Here is a 10,493-nt window from a genome sequence, read left to right on the forward strand (position 1 = left end):
TACCCTTAACAAATATGAAGTGAGCATCCTTGTCTTTCCTTACTTTTGTTGCTTTAAAACCAATTGTATCTGTGAATAAAGTTACAACACCTGATTTTTTCTGATTTCCATTTGCCTGAAAAATGGATGACCATCCCTTCACAGTAAGTCTATATTTATCTTTTATTGTAAGATGAGATTCTTGTATGCAGCCAATATCTGGCCTGTGTTTTTGTATCCAGTAAGCTAACTTGTGCCTCTTAAGAGGACAATTTAAGCCATTCACATTAATTGGTATTATTGGTAAACCTAGTAATATTTTGGGTGTCAAGTTTTTCAAAAGTCCAGTGTACATTTTAAATCTTTTCACCACTCTGGAAATTGGGTGTTAGTGAAGAATTTCATAGTAATTTTACTTTGGTGGTAGAGAATTGTGCTGATCATTATGGAGGATGGGTTCAAGAATATCCTGAAGAGCTGGATTGGTTATCGCAAATTTCTTCAACATGTGTATGTCATTAAAATATTTAACTTATCTGTCATAAATGAAGCTCAGTTTAGCTGGATGAATGATCATGGACTGAAAGTTGTTTTGTTTCAAGAGATTGAAGGTTGATGATGATCCTCTTCTGGTTTGGAAAGTTTTAGCAAAGTGATCTGCAGTTATTCTAATATTTTTCCCCTTGGAGATTATGCTTTTCTTATGTCTGGCTGCTTGCAGGATTTTCTTCTTCGTATTAACTTTGGCAAAGTTAATTACAAGGTGTCTAGTAGATGTTTTATTTGGATTGAGTCATGCTCGGGTTCTGAAACTGTCTGCTATCTGAATTTCAGTATTTCTTGATACATGAATGAAGTGCAATTTAGCTGGATACAGGATCCTGGGATGAAAGTTGTTTTGTTTTAGGAGATTCAACTCAGTGTCTGTCTTCTTCTGGCTTGAGAGGTTTCAGCAGAGAGGTCTGCAGTCATTCCAATATTCTTCCTTTTTTAGGATATGGTTTTCTTATGTCTGGCTGCTTTCAGAATTTTCTCCTTCATATTAACTTTAGTGAAGTTAATTATGATCTATCTTGGGGTTGTGTTATCTGGCTTGAGCTGTGCTGGGGTTCTGAAACTGTCTGCTATCTGCATTTTAGAATCTCTTGACATGTCTGGAAAGTTTTCCTTCATAATCTCATGAAAAAGGACCTCTGTGCTTTGCAAAGCAACTTTGTCACCTTCAGGGATTCCTATAAGGTAAATATTAGTTTTTTTTAATTATCCCAATGCTCTCTGAGAGAATGATGTGTTTTTGCTCTCCATTTCTCTTCCTCTTTGAGTGCTTGAGAGTATTCAAAAACTTTGTCTTCTGTATCATAAATCCTTTCTTCTGCTTGCTCCATTCTGCTACTGTATTTCTAAGATTTTAGGGGCTGCAAATTCTTGTCTCAGTGTGTCAAAATCTTTGGTGATTTTGTCTTTGAATTCATGAATTCTTGAGACAACTTTTGAATTGCTCCTTGAATTTCTAATTCCAACTTTACCTCTATTCTATTAATCTTATTTGCCATTCAAACTCTGAAATCAACTCCTGACATCTCAGCCTTTTGTCTGTGAATGGGATCTTCAGTTGTGTCTGCCATATCATTCCTTGGGGGAGTTGATCTACTCTAGTTATTCATGTTACCAGAGTTTTTCCGCTGATTCCAGCCCATGATTATTTTATACCATTTGGCTAGATGAGCAGATAAGGTGAAGTTGGTTGAGGGGTTCCTGGAATAGTGATTAACCAGCCCTTTGCCTAAGAGCTGAGACTGGTGTCTGTCCCTTTTCCTCTGGAGCATTGCAAAGGACCTGTACAGTGCTAGGTCTGATACACTGGAGACCTGATTGGTGTGGTGGGACTAAGTGGCTCTGTCTTGTTTTCAGCTTATCTCTGTCTTACCCTGGTGAATTAGGCACTCTGGGTTTAAGTCTCAGCTGTGGAGAAATACCAGCAATTAAGTCACCCTGAACCACCCACAGGCAACAACTGGAAAAGGAAAATCAAACCTTCTCACAACCACAAAGCAAGGGTACCACCTTGGGTAGTTCTCAGGTGATAGGTCCAGTCTAAGAGATCCAAATCAGTTGTCTCTATCAGCACCTGGTCTCAAGTGAGGGAGTTCTAAAGATCTCTGTCAACTAGATAGCAGGGAGTCTGTTAGCAGTTTAAGTATGACTCATTCTGGTGTTCTGTGGAGTCAGAAGGCCCCACCCCAGCAAATTAATTAGACTAGGATGGTTGATGCTTCCTTCCCCACCTTGCACCTCTGTCACACCCAGTAACTGGTAACCCTGTAAGCCTATGACCCAGTTCCCTCCAATGAGCAGATACTCCAGGGGTTTGAGCCTGCCTGAGTCACAGAGAGATCTTATGTATCCTCAGCCAGGCCTCCACACTCTGCCACCATCCAGCATGGGAAGCTGAGGCCTGACAACCTTGGGTGGTCAATGGAAGCTGGTGCAGTTCACTCAGTTCCAGCCCCATCCCTGATTGATGTTGCTGATACTTATGTTTGGGCAGAATTTGTTATTCTGTCCTGGCTATATTCCCCTGCAGACCAGACACTGTTTGAGGTCACAGAAACTGTGACTCAGCTCTGGTCTATGCCACTGGCCAGAGCTGGTGTTTCTGTTTTCCCTGCAGTCTGTGTTGGGGTGGGTCCAGTTAGAGCTTACACTCAGCTTTCAGTTTCCTGCCTTCCTTTGTCTCAGCTATGATCCCCTGAGGGCCATGTTTGTTAGGCTCACTAAACAGTCCTGGCACAGCCCTGCCCTGGGAGCATGCCATCTCTGTTCAGGCATCTTCAATTCTCCATCCTGCTGTGCTCCACCCAGGCTGGTACTGCCTCAGGCATATCCTTTGCTCACCAGGTCTGTGTTACCATTCCAGACATATTCCATCAATATCTGCCACCAGAGAAGATGCCTCATTTTCTTTGGTTGTCCAGAGAGATAGGGAGTATCCAAAATATCCCCAGGGGTGTCAATCCTCTTGTTCACTCTGCTGCCACTGCTGCTCTTTGCTGGGGGAGGGGTACCACCTCTCCTTTTCCCTGTACAGTTCCTTCAGTCCTCCATTTTATCCTTACCCCAGTGCTGTAGAATCAGTACAGACCTGCAATAGCCCACGCCCTATCCACACCTCTCAAGAAAATGATCAAGAACCTGGACTCCATGTGGGACAGGCTTCAAGACCTCAGGGTGAGAGTGGAGGGGAGTTCTGGGAGTTCAGGATTGCAGGTAGAGAATACATACAGTTTTATACAGTTTTATGCCTGGTAGGAGAGTGCCATGGCACCTTAGTAGGGGAAGGAGGTCTTGTTTTAATCTCTCCCATGGGATAAAATGGGACTATGTTTAAACTCTGCTCCCTTATTTGTAGAAAGTATTCTGTGAACCATTCTCAAGGGGGAGGGGACCCCCATCCACTTGGCAATGGATTTTGTACCTTTTGTTTGTATCCTTGGTGTTGCAGCTCACCTCAGCAGCATTGATGTGCACTCTTCAATCTTCTTTCTTGGTTAAGCTGCAAACCATCAGATTCCTTGCTAGACTTCTGTCCTTTAACTCTCCTTCTGGACAGGAGCCTCTGTGGAAAGCTAGCTCTATTCAGCCATCTTGCCTCTGCCGTTCAAAAAGACATTTGCACTAGATTGTTTATTGCAGCTCAAATTGCTATCACCAAAATGTGGAAACAACTTAAATGCCCATCACTCAAGAATGGATTAGCAAATTGTGGTATATGTTTACCATGGAATACTATTTGGCTATTAAAAAGATTGTGACTTTACATCCTCTATATTAACCTGTATGGAACTGAAACATGTTCTTCTTAGTAAAGTATCTCAAGAATGGAAAAGCATATATCCAGTTTACTCAATACTAATACGAAGCTGTAGACATCCTTATTCATGCCCACATAGGAGTAAAACTTAATTCAATTGAAGTTGGGGAGAGGGGAATGGAAGAGGAAGGAGAGTTGAGGAGCATGGGAATTTGTGTGCTCCCACTTAATGGGCACAATATAGGGGGCTATAGTATACTTTTTGGGTGTAGGACACAACTACAAGATGAACTCTACTGATCAAATTCAATATTGTGACCTGGTTGTTTGTACCTTCACATTAACCTGAAATGATGAAAGAAAAAAAAAAAAGATCTCAAATTCCTCTGCTTGGTCTTTTTTCTTGTTAAACTTTTCACTCTATTTTGAAGTACCCTTTTATTTATAGTAGGTTTCTTATTTTTCAATAATATCCATCTATCTCTTTAGTAAACTTCTACTCTTGAAATTCTTTTTGGTTTCTTTGTGCTGTTTTTTTTGTTTTGTTTAATTTTTTTGTGAATTATATTGATCTTATTTGTAATCCATATCATGAATTCCATATCTAACAATTCTAAAGTTTTCTTTTCTTCGACATCCATGGATGGAGTGCTAGTGTGATCCTTTGGAAGTCTCAAAGTAGCATGGTTTTCCACATTGCCAGAGTTCTTATACTGATCCCTTCTCATCTAGAATCTCCTTTCTCCATTCCAAATGGATAGCATGGCAGCACACCTGTTGTCCAGTGGTGGAATTCTCAGTGTTGAGAGGGAGATGTGCACTGCTTTTCAGCTCATGCTAGTATGTACCCCCTCTGATGTTGCTAGCAATTTGGGTCAGTTTGAATTCAGACTCTTTGGAGAGTGTTCAGGTGTTAATGGTGTTGCAGTGCGTTAAGTGATCCGCAATTCTCAGGCCTCTGGATGACATTCCTGAGTCTTGCTTTGGAACAGGTGTGTCCTACCTGCAGCCTTTAGGTCTCATGCTGATTTTGTGAGGACACTGGTCGTTGTCTGTGGTGTCAGATATCATGAAAAGTCTGCACAGATTTTTCTCTCTCTCACCCTCTTTTTTTTTTTTTGTTAATCATCTTTCATTAGTGCTTATGTATTTAATGTATGACTGAAAACAGCTGTTATTCTTCCAATGTTTGGCAAAGGAAAACAATAGGTTGAATACCACTCCTCTGGACAAGGCTCAGGTAGGAAAGGGGCGGATGAACTGTGAACCTGTAACACCGATTTTCTGTATCTCTCCATCACCCTGTGGTTGTCACATGTCATGCCAGTTCTGGGTGGCCGATTCCCAGGTCACTACTACAGACCCCAATAGGGGTAGGACGGGTCCCTCTCCATTGTGGCAGTGGACACGGGTGGCTATGTGGATTTGCTGGTGCCTGGGTGCCACAGCAGCAGCATAGCAAGGATGCCCCCATCATCAGCATCAGTTGAAGTGGGTGGCTGTGAGTATTTACTTCTGCCCATGTCCCTCAGCAGCAGTGGTATTAGTAGTGGTGTGGTAGCACTTGACCTGGTGTTATGCGAGAGCACCTGGCTTCTCCATTTTCTATCTGGTCCAGCAGCAGTGAGATAGTCTCTGGGAAGACACAGTGTTCTGGGTCTTGGCTTCCAGGATGGCACCAGCTGCAGCACTCAGAGCTCAGCATCTCATGGGACCCTGAAATGCCTCTGTGCAGTTTCCAGGTCACTGCCTATGTCAGCTTGGAGGCCAATGGTGGTGCTGGAACCTCTTTTAGCTCCAATTGCAAAGTCTTCAGGAGGAGTATTGGGCTTTTGGGGTCTCTCACCTGTCCCTTTTCCATTTGTACATACCTCTCCTGGCTACTACCTACTGGGGTGAACTGATTGCTCTACTTCCCTCTTTCTCACTTTTGGTGGTTCCTTTAGCTTCTCTATTGAACTCCAGTGCTCTCTTCTAGATAATCCAAAATCTACTAACCTTTTTTGATACTCTCCATGGGAGAGGCATATTCTACCTGCTTCTAGTCCACTATCTTGATCCATCCTGTCAATATGGTCATAACAAAGTTCCTAGTTTCTTTTTTTTTTTTTTGAAATTTTAAAATCTTACAATTTAATACAAGGCAAAATCATATAAACTGCAAATATTAGTTAAGTAAAATGTAGTATCTACCTATCAAAAAGAACTTTAAAGCTTTAAAGAGTTTTCAAACTTTTTAAAGTATAAAATACAGCAGAATAAACATTATTACTTATAACACTTTGAAAAGTTTGACTGAATTGTGCAGTAAAATGGATTAAGGAGGCAGAAGCCAAAGTTCTATGACTTTGTTTTTAACACACTGAGAAATCACATCAGATGGGGAAAATACAAATTATTAATGGCCTTATGTACATTTTTACCTCACTCTCATTTATACATCATAAGATGGGCACATTGCACAGATTATGTGAGAGAACAATACTTCTCTAATCTTTCATGTTGATATTTCCATGGTTAACAAAATTAAAAGTGTTTCCTGCCTTGTACTCAGTCAAGGTAGAGCAGGGGTTCAGTGTGAAGTCTTTATTGTCCTCTAAGATCTGGCATAACTGATTTTATATAGAACAGGTGGTTCTTATTACTCTTCTAGTGGCTCTGCTCTTTCTCTTCCTGGTTGAGCACAGTGTCCACAATAATCCCTACATCCTCTAGTGACAATCCTCTGTCCACTTCCAGAGGCCATCTAGGGAGGAGAGTAAAAGGCTGTAAAGGGATGTGTGGTATCCAATTCTTATCATCCAGTCAAATAAAACCTGTAAACTACATGATTTAAAAAACCTTCCCCTCTGGACACTCCCACTCGGACATCGGACAGCAACAGTAACTAGTTCTTCAGCCATTTCAGGTGGTTCTTTAGGTAAATCAATCTCCTTCTGCGTGGGCTGTTCAGCAGGTAGTGGAGCTTGGGTCAAAGGCTTGGGCAAGCTCTGTCTCTTTGCTGCTTCTCTGATGTTTTGAAAGATGTCTGACTCGCATGTTCAAGCGCCGAATCTTCATCACCCTCAAGTTTGTGACCATTGCTTAACTTCCAGGTTTCACTCGTCATTTGATAAAAACGCTCCTCTGGGTTTTTGAATTTCATGTCCTGGTGAGGTTTTAAAACATTCCCCTTGTATTTGTATTTGTTATCTTTTCACTTTGTATCTTTCTCTTATTTTTTTCTCACAAGTTTTTGCCTTTTCTCATTCTTTTCTTCTTCTTTCAGATAAACTTTGGAAGATTTAAATGAGTTAAGCCATGAAGTAGTCACAGAAATGATTAAAGTAAGAAGAACAAGCAGTAAGAAAATCTGGCCACACAGCAAAATGAAATCTTTAATTCTTATATCTGAGATCTCATGCCAGAGCTCCAGACACAAGAGGGGGAGAGCAGAGAGGAAGAAAATGCCCACAACTCCTTGATAGGCCATGGTGGCACAAGCTCCCATTAGGGCAGAAGCCAAAGTTCCCAATTTCTATTCTGGAGGAAGTACAAGTTAAAAAATGGGGTATGGTGACAGGCTAAAACAAAATTTGACAAAAATATGCTAGAAACCACACTGTCAAATGGCAATAAATAGTAGTTCCTATGCATTCTCAATCAATTAGCATTATCAATAGATCATGATTATTAGGTAGTGATTGTATTTTGAAGAAATAATAAATATGAGCATGAGTTAACATGCTCAGCCTGTTTACCTTAACATTTGATGGACTTTTAATAATTCATTTCTTTTAGAATTTTCATAATAGAACAAAAATTAGTTGATATTAAATGTTTTTAAGTAAACCTTCCAAATATCATGTGCTGCAAAATAAACAGTGTCTAGTTCGGTCTAAGACTTTTTCCCCCAACTATTTCAATCTATTTTGTGATATTTTGACATTAATGCTTTTATTTTATTAAGTATATGCCACAACTATTATCTAGAGATAGACTGGAGATACTGGAGTTTTCTCCAATAAAAGTTGGTGGTTTCTCCAATGAAAACAATTTTCTTGTTCTTTTTCCCAATCCATGTCTCTATATCTTTCCTAGATTGCTCTTCAGAATGTAAGATAGGGTGGCGCCTATGGCTCAAAGGAGTAGGGCTCCGGGCCGATATACTGGAGGTGGTGGGTTCAAACCCAGCCCCAGCCAAAAAATGCAAAAAAAAAAAAGAATGTAAAATAATGTATCACTGATAATAAATTTTCAATTTTATTCAACTTATGAATTTTATAATACTTTTTTACAAATCATCATGTTTGAATAATATTTATAAAATTACTATTTATTTTTAAAATACTGAAATTTAGAAAAAATTATGTGGAGTTGTCTTAATCCTTTTTCTCTTGCTATAACAAAGCAATACAGACGGAGTAAATTATAAACAATAGAAGTTTATTTGCCTCATAGTTCTGGAGGTTGAAACACCAAAGGGCATGGTAGCAGCTTCTTGCATGGGCTTTCACATTGCATCAGATATAAAATGGTGGAGAATCCACAAAACAAATGAACACCTGTGAAAGGGAATTCAAGAGGGAGCTGATTTCACTTTCATGAGAATCTGCATTTGAACTAACTCCTGCAATTACTGTATTTTTGTATTCATGAGGGCTGAGCCTCCTAAAACCCTCACTTCCTAATGCTGTTCCATTGACAATTAACTTTCCAACACATGAATTTGGGGGAACACATTCAAAACTTAGTAACTATATTAGCTTTAGCATATATTAATAATACAGTAGGACCTCTGTAGTTAACTACCTCCTTACATTGAGCACCTTCTTAAGTTGGCCTAATTTTCATAGACCAGACATGCACCACATGTACTCAATAGAAGTTCCTTATGTTGACCACCTCTCTATGTTCACCAGTTTGTTTCAGTCCTTTGGGCAGTCAACTTACAGAGGTTCTACTGTATTTAATAAAAGGTTTACATGTGCCATGAAAGTCACACATTTAAACCCTGTAAGTACAAATAAGAGAACACTCAAAGACTTTTTAGAAGACAATGATTCTATTACACTGAAATCTGCATAACTTTACACGTGTGAAAGATTACTTTTTAATTACGTGAGAAGGAAAAAAATAGACCTCCATTTCATAAACAGTAAACTTTCACAAGTATAATACAAACAAATATTATCAGTCTTAGTTCTTCTCTATAACTTTTTTATAAAGTAAAGGCAAACAAATTGAGGCTTAACTATAAGAAATTCCTCAAATCTTATTTGGCCTTGAAATTGTCTCTTTTATGCCACATTCTCTTTTTGCAGCAAAATATACAAATAAAGAAAAAAGAGAGTAATTAAACTCTTCATCACTCAAACCTGACAAAAATCCCCAAAGAACAATACACAGAACAAAAAAATGGTTATATAAATCATTTATATAAATAAATGTCTACTTTTGTTTCCTATTCTAGGAACCATTGCACTATTGACCGAGGGTCCAGATGAAGAAAAGAGGACTAAAAATCACTTTCCACATGACAGTATGTATTTTTCCTTATAAAAAGAGAATTACAAACTCACTTAATGAAGATGATCTAGTTTTGTTTGTTAAGGAATAAGGACTCATTATTTGTACTCATGGGATATGGCACCTTCTGGTGTTGGCAGCTGCTACATTATGTCAGCACCTGCCGATAGTGGCTAGTGAATTAGAGAAAAATTGACAACTTTATGAACATCTGTGATTGTTATCATTTGTCCTAACACATTTACTCTAAAATTCTTCAAATTTATGTCAAATCAATGTAAAATGCAAGTAGTGACTTGATTATTGTCATTCTGAGTTTTTATATCTGACTGTTCTTATATCTTTAGAAGTTATTTTCTTATAATAATTTCTTATAATAACTCCAGGGAGATTATACTTTAAAATATGGTTTATTTTAGAATAATTTTCATATTTGCAAAATTATAACAAAGATAGTTGAGAGAATTCCTTCATACCCTACACTCAGATTCCTCTATTACTAACACCTTACATTGGGATGGTACATTTGTTACAATTAATGAATCAATACTAAACATTTTTTATTAATTAAAACCCAACTTTTCTTAAGAGTCCCTTAGCTTTCATCTAATTTCCTTTTTGTATTCAAGGATACCATCCAGGATACCATATTACATGTAGTTATAATGTTTCCTTAAGCTCTTCCTTGCTGGGACAATCTCTCATATTTTTCCTTGGTTTTGATGACTTGTTAGCTTTGAGAAGTAGTTGTTAGGTATCCTGTATAAAATTCATCAGCTGGGACTTTTCTGATTTCTTAATGAACTGTGGCTATGTGTTTTTGTGCTTCTATTAAGAGGAACACAGATGCAAAATATCACGATTATCATATCGTATCAAGGGTAAAGACTATTAATGTGACTTATTACTGTTTTCCTAAAATATGTCTTATTGATCCATGGTACATGTACACATATTGGGTGCACATATGATAATTTAACATATTCATACTATGCATAATTTGTAAAAGTTAAATTAGTAGAATTGGGATGTCCATCAAAGTAAATGTTCATTCTATCTTTATGCTGGAAACACAGCTATTTTGAAATGTACAATAAGTTACTGTAAACTATAGTAACCACACTGATCTATCAAACATGAGGTCTTATTTCTTCTGCCAAATTAAATATTTTTAACCATTAATCAAATTCTATTT

The 10,493-nt window shown here is 38.3% G+C and overlaps 1 pseudogene; it reads right to left on the reverse strand.

The window, feature by feature from the left end:
- Positions 1-6,439: 6,439 nt before the first annotated feature.
- On the reverse strand, positions 6,440-7,262 carry LOC100962604 (annotated as a pseudogene).
- Between the last annotated feature and the right edge of the window lie 3,231 nt (positions 7,263-10,493).

This window comes from Otolemur garnettii, unplaced genomic scaffold (assembly GCF_000181295.1).
Source record: "Otolemur garnettii isolate 467f Iridium unplaced genomic scaffold, OtoGar3 scaffold00125, whole genome shotgun sequence".
NCBI lineage: Eukaryota > Metazoa > Chordata > Mammalia > Primates > Galagidae > Otolemur > Otolemur garnettii.